At 40.0% G+C, this 11,345-nt stretch overlaps 1 protein-coding gene across 2 annotated transcripts in view; it reads right to left on the bottom strand.

Annotated features, from left to right (window-relative positions):
- Nucleotides 1-11,345, bottom strand: part of LOC109576737 (vesicle-associated membrane protein-associated protein B-like) — a 174,623-nt gene that overhangs the window by 37,317 nt on the left and 125,961 nt on the right. The gene's annotated exons all lie outside the window — the stretch shown is intronic.

Below are 11,345 nucleotides of genomic sequence, written 5' to 3'. Positions count from 1 at the left end.
TACCTAAGGAGGGTGAATTTTTTTAAGTGTGATAATAGGTTTTGGTGCTTTTAAAAAAAGTTTATGATGAAGTGTTCTATGTAAACTGTATTATATAAATCCTATGTATATATTAGTATGTGTATCCAAGACATGAATAATAAGATGATGGTTATACAATCATCAGGGGCATATGCTGGTTCAGCCTCACTGTGAAACAGCCACAGGTCTTAAACATCTTTTTTTTTTTTTTCCTATTTCCTCCTATTTTTCGGTCTTAAACATCTTAACAATTGCTGGCTATGAGTCTGTGGGGTCATAGGAATTGTATGGTCGGTTGTTTCTTTGGTTTTTGTTTTTGACTCTGGTGAATCTTTGTTGCTGTATGCGGGCTTTGTCTACTTGCAGTGAACAAAGGCTACTCTTCATTGCGGTACATGGGCTTCTCATTGCGGTGGCTGCTCTTGTTGCAGAGTACGGGCTCTAGGGCTCGTGGGCTTCAGTAGTTGGAGTGCAGGGGCTCAGTAGCTGCAGCTCCTTAGCTCTAGTGTGGATTCAGTAGTTGTGGTGCACAGGCTCAATTGCTCCACAGCATGTGGGATCTTTCTGGTGCAGGGATCAAACCTGTGTCCCCTGCATTGGCAGGTAGACTCTCAACCACTGGGCCACCAGGGAGGCCCTGAAGGGTCTTTATCTCATTTCTTTCTTGAATGGTATTTATAAAGTTATAAGAACACTTAGCCTAGAGAATCTCAACTACCAGCCAGTGAATAGATATTAAGTATATTAACATCTTGATCCCCTTAGCTCTCAGGGCAGCCAGTAAGGGCCTGGGGTTGTGCTGGAGGCCCCAGAAAGACCCCCTTTCTGTTGAGAGCTGGCTTATCTGTTCATGCCAGAGTGCTGGACAAACACAATCATTTTCTGTGTGTGCATATCAGGAAAAGGGTCAGGAAGCCTGTGATAAGCTCCATCTCATTGGAGGTCATTTGTGCATTTAAGTGATATACTTCTGTGACTTGGCTTGACTCTGTATTAGTTCCCTTTCTAGCTGTCCCGACTTTGTTGGTCCAAATTATTTATTCTTTTTCACACAAACAATTCTTTTCCTAAATGTAGGGTGTCTAAGGACTGGAGCGTTCGTTAAGAAGCGGCAAGATTCCTGGAAATGTCTGAATCTGCCTGGAGGCATCATAAAACGACCTTAGATCTATGACCTAGAGCTAGACAAGACAAGAAGGAAAAGTAGAATCCACACCAATTTCATTTAGGAAACACGGAAATTTTTCAGGAGAAAATTAAGCTAATCAAATAATAAAACAACCTCAATGGACTTGCCCAACTGAACCAGGCTTGACACTGTATAAAGCGTCCCTTGGTCTCAGTGGACTTGGGATGTGAGCGGATCCCAGATAGACAACAAAATACAGACACTAACTTACGTAACCTTCACAATGTCCAGCATGTAATCAAAGCTTCTCAGGCAAAGAAGCAAGAGAATGTGACCCAAAAAGCAGTAATCAAAAGAAAAGTGTGTGTGTGTGTGCACGTGTGTGTGTGTGTGTACGTGTGTGTGTGTGTGTGACAAGTGCATCTAAGCAAAACAGAAACAACAAAAAAAGCAAGCAAATGATGAATCTCATATTTAGCATCAAGATATCCTTTAAAGGGAAAGGCAGCAAGATGGGATAAGAAAGGAACATGAAGGTAGATATAGTTACTGGTTGTATTCTGGCCCTGGGTTGGATTATGTTCATCATTTTATTAAATAAACGATGCTGTGAATGGATCAATGATGATGGTATATATTCAACCAGAAGTTATGATTAACCTAATTCTATGCGCTTGAAGCCCAGTGAGGGAAGTAAAACAGTAGGAAAAGAAAATGACACAGGATGTATGAAGGGTCTAGGGCAGGAAATGATATAACTTTCTAGAAAATAAAAAAGGCCAATCTGATTGATACATTGAAAATCAACAAGATATATCTCTCAAAGTACATTCTCATTGACCAGTCCTACAGAAGGATGTGTTTAAACAAGAATTCAGTTCAGTTAAACAAGAATGCTCATTTATGAAATCATGATGTGAAACACAACAGTCATAAGATCTAGAATGTTTAGCCCATTTGTAGCAGGGGTGGGAAGGGGGCAGAAAGAACACATTAGCAGCACTCACTGACTGTCAGTTCCCATCCTCTCTATAACTATAAAGTCTGTAGAAGGCAGTGGATATTAGTATTTGCTTTTCATATCAAGAAATCACATAGAACAAGAATGATATTGTGAAAGAACCCTTAAATGAGAGTCCTAGCTCTGCTGAGTGATACTAAGCAAATTGTTCTCACTCAGTTATTGTTATCTGTAATAACTGCAGTTGGAATATTGGCACTTTCCAAATGGAGTTCCACAAAAGACTAGCATTCCTTGAGACATTAACAGGAGCTTAATGTGAAAGACTTCTGTAGTCAAGTACACTTGGGAAGTGCTGGATTCTATATTCCCTCTTTTAGAAAGCTGTCAGGCACAGTAGCATATTAATTACTCTGAGAAGTTCTACAGTGAGGGAACCAATGAAACTTCATTTATTTGCATCGTTTCTGAAACTTATTTGCCTATGAAACATTCTTTTATCACCATCTTTCCAAACAGGACTTAAAAACTAGTCAGGACTGCTCAAGTTCTTTTCAGTGCTAAAACTAGATTCTTTCTGAAATCTATACAGTATAAATGGTAGAGCTGGATTTAAACATGAGTGAGACTTAAGTGATAAGCTCGGTTAAAGCCATGAAAGGAGAAGTGCATATACAAACACAGGAGTGGCACAGTTGATGGGGTGAACAGTTACGATAGTACCATGGCTTATGTGGAGGAGCCTCCATATTCCTTCTGAGTTTGGTTATTTGCAGAGTTAAAATACAGAACTTGAGAACTTTTATTGACCAAAATTCTCCTGGAATCTCCCAGGATTCGTTTCACAAATTTTGAGTGTCTACTATGTGTCAGGCATTGTTCTAGACGCCAGCATGATAGATGGCACTAGTGTGTGTCAGAATCACTTGTGCCCAGAGAAAACCATAATTCAAAAAGACACATAATCCCCAGTGTCCACTGCAGCACTATTAGAATAGCCAGGACATGGAAGCAACCTAAATGTCCCTTGACAGATGAATGGATAAAGATGTGGTACATGTTTACAAAGAAATATTATTCGACCATAAAGAGGAACAAAATCGGGTCATTTGCAGAGACATGGATAGACCTAGAGACTGTCATACAGAGTAAAGTAAGTCAGAAAGAGAAAAACAAATATCATATATTAACGCATATATGTGGACTCTAGAAAAATGGTATGCTGCTGCTAAGTCGCTTCAGTCGTGTCTGACTCTCTGCGACCCCATAGACAGCAGCCCACTAGGCTCCTCTGTCCGTGGCAAGAATACTGGAGTGGGTTGCCATTTCCTTCTCCAATGTATGAAAGTGAAAAGTGAAAGTGAAGTCGCTCAGTCGTGCCCAACTCTTAGCGACCCCATGGACTGCAGCTTACCAGGCTCCTCCATCCATGGGACCTTCTAGGCAAGAGTACTGGGGTAGGTTGCCATTGCCCTCTCTGAGAAAAATGGTATAGATGATCTTATTTGCAAAGCAGATATAGAGACACAGACCTAGAGAACAAATGTCTGGATACCAAGAGGAACTGGGGGAATGGAAGGAATTGGAAGATTGGGATTGGAATATATACACTGTTGATACACTGTTGATACTATATAAAATAAATAACTAAAGAGAGCCTACTCTATAGCACAGGAAAATACCCGATGCTCTGTGGTGACCAAAATGGGAAGGAAATTCAAGAAAGAGGGATATTTGTACATGTACAGCTGATTCACTTTGCTCTACAGTAGAAACTAACACAACATTGTAAAGCAACTATACTCCAATAAAAATTAATTAAAAAAGAAAAAGAATCATTTGTGCCCATAGCGCAATTAGAGGAAGAGCAATTCAGCTAGTCACCAGCAGATGGCAGTAGTAGTCAGCTGTTTAAGCAGTATATCGGCTTTAGGAATAACCACCTTCTTAATAATAATTAACCACCTTCTTAACCCAGCCTGTAAATCAGAACTTCTCTGTGGTGTTGATGTGTGACCTTGGGACAGTCATTTAACCTCTCTGGGGTGAAGTTTCCTTGTATGAATAAGAGAGTGAGTAAAAAATGTTTTGAGGATTGGATGAGAAGATTTGAATTGCTCAACAAGAAGGAAGTGTGAGGGGAAAAAGACTGACTGAAACTGCCCACCCTGGCCAGGCATCACAGTAACCCTATGCGTGAGTTATTTTACAACAGGAGGCCCTGGTAAGGAACACGGAACTAACAAGCCACCACCAACAGGAAGAATTCAGGAGAGGACAAAAGGAAATGCCATGTGTCCTATCACCTCCTAGAATCCTTCTGTCAGGAAATCATCTTGGCTGAGCAATGCATGTGCCACCAGGAAGGACCCTGAGTCAGAATGATTAATCAGAGACAACCCAGAAACTATTAATAATCACATCATCATAAAATCCGAGACCGTAAGCCTCTTGCCAGAGCAGTCCTCCTGGGTTCCCTTACCCTCCTTGCTCTCCACCTGGGCGTCCGTTCCCAGTAAAGCCTCTTGCTTTGTCAGCACATGTGTCTCCTAGGATGAATTATTTCCGAATGTCAGACAAGAGCCCACTTTCAGGCCCTGAGAAGTGTCCCCCACTTCCTGCAACAGTTCAGTCGCTCAGTTGTGTCTGACTCTTTGTGACCCCATGGACTGCAGCACACCAGGCTTCCCTGCCCATCACCAACTCCTGGAGTTTACTCACACTCATGTCCATTGAGTCAGTGATGCCATCCAACCACCTCATCCTCTGTTGTCCCCTTCTCCTCATGCCTTCGATCTTTCCCAGCATCAGGGTCTTTTCAAATGAGTCAGTTCTTTGCATCAGGTGGCCAAAGTTTTGGAGTTTCAGCTTCAGCATCAGTCCTTCCAATGATATTCAGGACTGATTTCCTTTAGGATGGACTGGTTGGATCTCCTTACAGTCCAAGGGACTCTCAAGAGTCTTCTCCAACACCACAGTTCAAAAGCATCAATTCTTTGGCACTCAGCCTTCTTTATAGTCCAACTCTCACATCCATACATGACTATTGGAAAAACCATAGCCTTGACTAGATGGACCTTTGTTGGCAAAGTAATGTCTCTGCTTTTTAATACACTGTCTAGGTTGGTTGCTTTTCTTCCAAGGAGCAAGTGTCTTTTAATTTCATGGCTGTAGTCACCATCTGCAGTGATTTTGGAGCCCAAGAAAATAAAATCTCTCACTGTTTCCATCGCTTCCCCATCTATTTGCCATGATGGAACTGGATTCCATGATCTTATTTTTTCTGAATGTTGAGTTTTAACTTCCTTCAACAGAAGGACTCATAAAAGTATTTATTCAGTATGGTCTATACTGTTTTCGTACCACTTGACAAAATGATGATTTATAAAATCAGATGGTTTAAAGAGATATTTCTCCATAGAGCAATAATAATATTAACAACAGAAATTTTAACAATGGAGAAAAAGGAGATTAAAAATAACTAAAGATGTAATGGGGGGGGGGGGGCGGGCGGTGCAATACACACTTAAAGTAATCATTTGAAAGAAAGCCAGAACGTGGGCAGTTACTCTAAAAGTCATCTGTGAGAAAAGCTGCACTGGTTTTCGTTGCTGCGTGAGGGCTTTCTCTACTTGCCCTGCACAGGCTTCTTTTGTTGCAGAGAATAGGCTCTAGGGCGCTCAGACTTGAGTAGCTGCATCTCACAGGCTCAGTAGTTGTGGCACAGGGGCCCAGTTGGCCCGAGCCATGTGAAATCTTCCCCGGGCCAGGGATCAAACCGGTGTCCCCTGCACTGGCAGGCAGATTCTTCTCTGCTCGACCACCAGGGAAGTCTGGGCAGATTTTTTAATTGCTGCTTTTCTCATAGAGAACTTTTAGAGTATCTTGGTTGTCTGATAACTCCCTAGTTGTAAGAACTCAAGGTTGTGTGAGGCTGCGTGTGTGCTCAGTCGTGCCCGACACTATGGCCCCACAACTGTAGCCCACCAGGTTCCTCTGGCTATGGGATTTTCCAGGCAAGAACTCTGGAGCGGGTTGCCATTTCCTCCTCCAGAACTCAAAAGAACTGTGAATTACTTGTAGATTTCCTATTTATCTGAGGAGGCAGGAGGTTGTTGGCTTGCTAAGGGAGCTCCTACCTAGATAGCCAAGGGAACCCCAGGGCTATTAGAAAGTGAAAGGTTTGACTTAAGCTTATTGTTTCCCGGACAAAGGAGACAATTGTTTGAAGACCTCTGGACCTCTGGAATGACTCAGTTAAAAGGAGCTGGAATTCAGAATTTAAAAGCCTCAGAGTCAGTTTATTGCACTTCTAGAAAAGATGTGGGTGAGAAAAACTGGGGAATGAAGTCGGGTTTGAAGAGTGTGTAGGAGGGGCTCCTTTTATATGCTTTTGAGAACTGCTTAAACAGCAAATGTTCCCCCAAACAGGAACAGCTATTTCTAGAGATAATCCAGATATACAAAGGGAGGTGTTTATTGAATGAATTCATCCATATGGAAATGATTTAAGATGCTACGGGCAGAGATGATTTCCTTACAATCTCAAGAGTTCAATTAAAGAGGCAAACTGTATTTCTCCTTGCAACCCAAAATGTCCCATACTTTTTCTCACAGCAAGATTATTTGGGGAGGGAAATCACAGCCTGAACTGATGAGCCACTGAGCAACAATAGTCTCATTTTTATGAAAATTCACATGATGAAGCTGAACAAGGGGAAAATAGAATATAAACAATGCTGATGAAATATGTCAAGGACTTAGCATCATTAAGGGGCGGTTATTAGTACTGGTATTATTCTTTTTTGAAAGCAGACTTTATTATTATCTTTTAATAATAGTGTTAGATTCACAGCAAAATTGTATGGAAGGCATGGAGATTTCCCACATATTCCCTGCCCCCACATATGCACAACCCTTCCCATTATCAATGTCCAGTGCCGGAATGGTAATTTGTTACAATTTATGAACCACCACAGACATATCATTGTCACCCAAGGTAACAGGGTTTACCTTAGAGTTCACTTTTGGTGTTGTGCATTCTAAGGATTTGGACAAAGACATGATTAAATGTATCTACCATTATAATGTCAAATGGCCTAAAAATCCTTTGAACTCTTATGCATCTCTTGTTGTTGTTGAGTTGCTAAGTCTAACTCTTTGCAACCCATGGACTGTAGACCACCAGGCTCCTCTGTCCATGGGCTTTTCTGAGCAAGGATACTGGAGTGGGTTGCCATTTCCTTCTCCAGGGCATCTTCCCAACCTCCCTCCTCTCAAACCCCTGGCCACCGTTGAGTTTTACTGTCTCCACAGGGTTGCCTTTTCCAGAATGTCATATGGTTGAAACTATAGAATATGTAGCCTTTTCTGATTGGCGTCTTTCATTTGGTAATATGCATTTAAGATTGCTCCGTGTTTTTTATGGCTTGTTAACTTATTTCTTTTTAGTGCTGAATTCCATCATCCAGATGTGGTAGTTTATTTATCCATTCACATACTGAAGGACATCTTGGTGGCTAGATTTTTTTTTTTTTGCTGTGCCACACAGCATTTGGAATATTTCCTGACCATTGAACCTGTGCCCAGAGTACAGAGTCTTAACCATTGGACCACCGGGGAAGTCCATTAGATTTTTTAATTAAAATAATTTGGAAGAAAAAGTCACAAACAATCTTTTCTTTTAACTTATTTCTTACTTCCAGTTCAAAGATCCCTTCTTGAAACACTTCTTAATATCAAGTTATCTCCGGAAGATATAAGAAAAATAAAGGCCAAGCCTGAGTACAGAGATATTTATTGAAAAGAAAGAGTATGAAAAATACTGAAATTCACTGATAAAAACAGTTTGGTATCCTTACTTGACTTTTGATGGACCAGTATGCCGGGAAAGATATCAATCAGATATGCAGATGACCCAAATGTCAGAAAGCAAAGAGGAACTAAAGAGCCTCTTGATGAAAGTGAAAGAGGAGGGTGAAGAAGCTGGCTTAAAACTCAGCATTAAAAAAATGAAGATCATGGCATCCTGTCCCATCACTGCATGGCAAATAGATTGGAAAAAATGGAAACAGTGACAGACTTAATTTTCTTGGGCTCCAAAACCACTGTGGGTGGTGATTGCAACTATGAAATTCAAAGACACTTGCTCCTTGAAAGAAAAGCCATAGCAAACCTAGACCGTATATTAAAAAGCAGGGGCATCACTTTGCTGACAGAAGTCGTATAGTTAAGGCTATGGTTTTTCCAGTAGTCATGTACCGGTGTGAGAGTTGAACCTTAAAGAAGGCTGACCACCAAAGAACTGATGCTTTTGAACTGTGGTGTTGGAGAAGACTCTTGAGAGTCCCTTGAACTGCAAGAAGATCAAACTAGTAAATCCTAAAGGAAATCAACCCTGAACTATTCTTTGAAAGGACTGATGCTGAAGGTCCAATAGTTTGGCCACCTGATGTGAAGAGCTGTCTCATTGGAAAAGACCCTGATTCTGAGAAAGATTGAGGGCAGGAGGAGAAGGAGGTGACAGAGGGTTGAGATGGTTGGATGGCATGATCGACTCAATAGACACGATTTGAGCAAAGTCCAGGAGATAGTGAAGGACAGGGAAGCCTGGCGTGCTGCAGTCCATGGGGTCCCAAAGAGTTGGACAGGACTGAGCAACGAAACAACAACAATATGCTAAAAATACACCCCCCCCACACACACCCCTAAGTTCAGTAAAGCAAGGCAAGATAAAACAAAACAAAAACAAGTGGAGCCCATCAGTCTGCATCCACAACATAATTTGTTAAAATTTTCTCCTAATTATTTTTCTCCAAGTTTAATTCCAGCTTTATTGTGGTAGCAGAATTCTAAAATTACCCCAAATGACCCCTCCCCTTGTACATTCTCTGCCCTAGATTGTGGAAGGGACCTGAGATATGACAGGACATCACTGCCATTATTGGGGTATGTTATACAGCACAATTGGCTGATGGACACTGTGTTTGGTGGGCTTTGATCTAATCGGGTGAGCTCTTAAAGGAACAGGCATCTGGGGACAAAGGAGATTTGCAACATGAGAGGGATTCAATACCAGTGATTTTAGCTTGGCCAGCATTGAAATGGAGATGCAGTAGGGGGCACCTGCCAAGGAATGTGAACAGCTTCTAGGAGCTGAGAATGGGCCCTGGCTGATGCAACTTCTCTAGAAATGAAGACATGGGTCCTACAGCTGCCAGAAACTAATTTCTGCCAGCATCCTGACTGTGCTTGGAAGCAAACCTTTCCAAGAACCTCCAGAAATGAAAATTCCTAGTAGTATATTTTAAAATTTGGAGAGCTTTTTATCTTCTCTGATTTCCAGAATAGAATCTCCATGGACTCTTCAATTTTCATAGATGCAGTGATTTTAAAAAAATATCTCTGATGATGTAATTAATAGATATTTTAAGAGCTTCCCTGTTATCTCAGATGGTAAAGAAACCACCTGCAATACAAGAGACCCAGGTTCAATCTCTGGGTCGGGAAGATCTCCTGGAGAAGGGAATGGCTACCCACTCCAGTATTATTGCCTGGAGAATTCCATGGACAGAGGAATCTGGTGGGTTACCGTCCATGGAGTCACAAAGAGTTACACACAACTGAGCAACTAACACTTAAAATTTTTCACTAACAATGTATGAGAATTTAATTACTCTGTATCTTCACCAACACTGTCAACCTTTTTTATTTTATCTATTCTAGTGGGTGCAGTGATATCTCAGTAGGTTTGAGTTAGCATTTCTGTGATGACTAATGTGTTTAGCTCTATTTCATATTCTCATTGGCCATCTGTGTATGTCTTTGGGAAAATGTCTGTTCAAATGTTTTGCCCGCTTTATTGAGTTGTGTAAGTATTGTTTGCAAATTTCATATATCATCTTTTGCCAGATATATACATGTGAAAAAATGCTCTTCCTTCTCATTTTTTAACAGTCATTCAAAGGGCAGTAGTTTTTAATTTTGATAAAGTTCTCTTTATCAATTTTTTTATGCTTGTGCTTTACATATAGTATAGAAGAATTTTTTGCCTGCTTGAAAGCCATGAAGATTTTTTTTTTGTCTTGTGCTCTAGGAGTTTGTATAGTTTTTAAGTTTTATATTTAATTTTTAATCCATTTAGAAATTAATTTTTGTTATGGCATGAAGTAAAGGTCAATCATCATTGTTTTCCACATGGATCGCCAGTCATTTCAGAGTTGTGTTGCATGTGTGAGTGTTCAGTTAAGTCTGACTCTTTGCGACCTCATGGATTACAACCTGCCAGGCTCCTCTGTCTGTGGAATTTTCCAGGCAAAAATACTGGAGTGGGTTGCCCTTTCCTACTCCAGGTTATTTCAGAACCATTCATCAAAGAAACTGCTCTTTTGCCATTGAATTACCTTCGCAATTTATTTTTTTAAAAAGTCAATAGATCAAGAATTTTGTGACTATTTCTGTACTTTCTACCCTGTTCCACTGATCTGCAAGTCTATTCCTATGCCAGTATCATACATCTTAATTATAATAGCTTTCAATTAAATCTTGAATTTAGGTAGTGTAAGTTCTATAACTTTGTTCTTCAAAATTGCTTTGGTCATCTCAGTTTCATCGAATTTCCATAGGAATTTTAGAATCATCTTGTTCTTTATACAGAAAATACTGGTATAATTATTGTTGAGGTTGCATTACCATCTCCATTTCAATTTCAGGAGAAGTAACACCTTAATCACATAGTATCTTCTAATCCATGGTTATTGATGTATTCTCTAATTATTTAGATCTTCTTTACTTTCAGGAATGTTTTGTAGTTTTCATTGCACATGTCTTGTACACATTTTATTAAATTTATATTTAAGCATCTAATGTTTTTATGCTATCATAAATGATAATTTTAAAATTTCAATTCCTAATTTTTCATTGCTGGCATAGGGTAATACAATTGATTATATATTGACCTTGTGTCCTGCAATCTTGCTAAATTCACTTATTTCTAGTAGCTTTTTTTGTAGTTTCCTTAGGATTTTCTATAAATACAACCATGTTGTCTGCAAAGCTTTTTATTCCTTTCTGATCACCATGACTTTCATTCATTTTGATTGCCTTATTGGAATAACTAAGACCTCTGGAAAAATATTAAATCAAATATGAGAGTAGATCATATTTGTCTTGTTCCTGATTTTAGGGGGAAAGCATTTAGTCTTTTACCATAAAATCATTAGGTATAGGTTTTTT

This window comes from Bos indicus, chromosome 23 (genome assembly GCF_029378745.1).
Source record: "Bos indicus isolate NIAB-ARS_2022 breed Sahiwal x Tharparkar chromosome 23, NIAB-ARS_B.indTharparkar_mat_pri_1.0, whole genome shotgun sequence".
In the NCBI taxonomy this organism is placed as follows: domain Eukaryota; kingdom Metazoa; phylum Chordata; class Mammalia; order Artiodactyla; family Bovidae; genus Bos; species Bos indicus.
The sequence above is the reverse complement of the archived record's forward strand: the minus strand, read 5'-3'. Positions and strand labels throughout refer to the sequence as shown.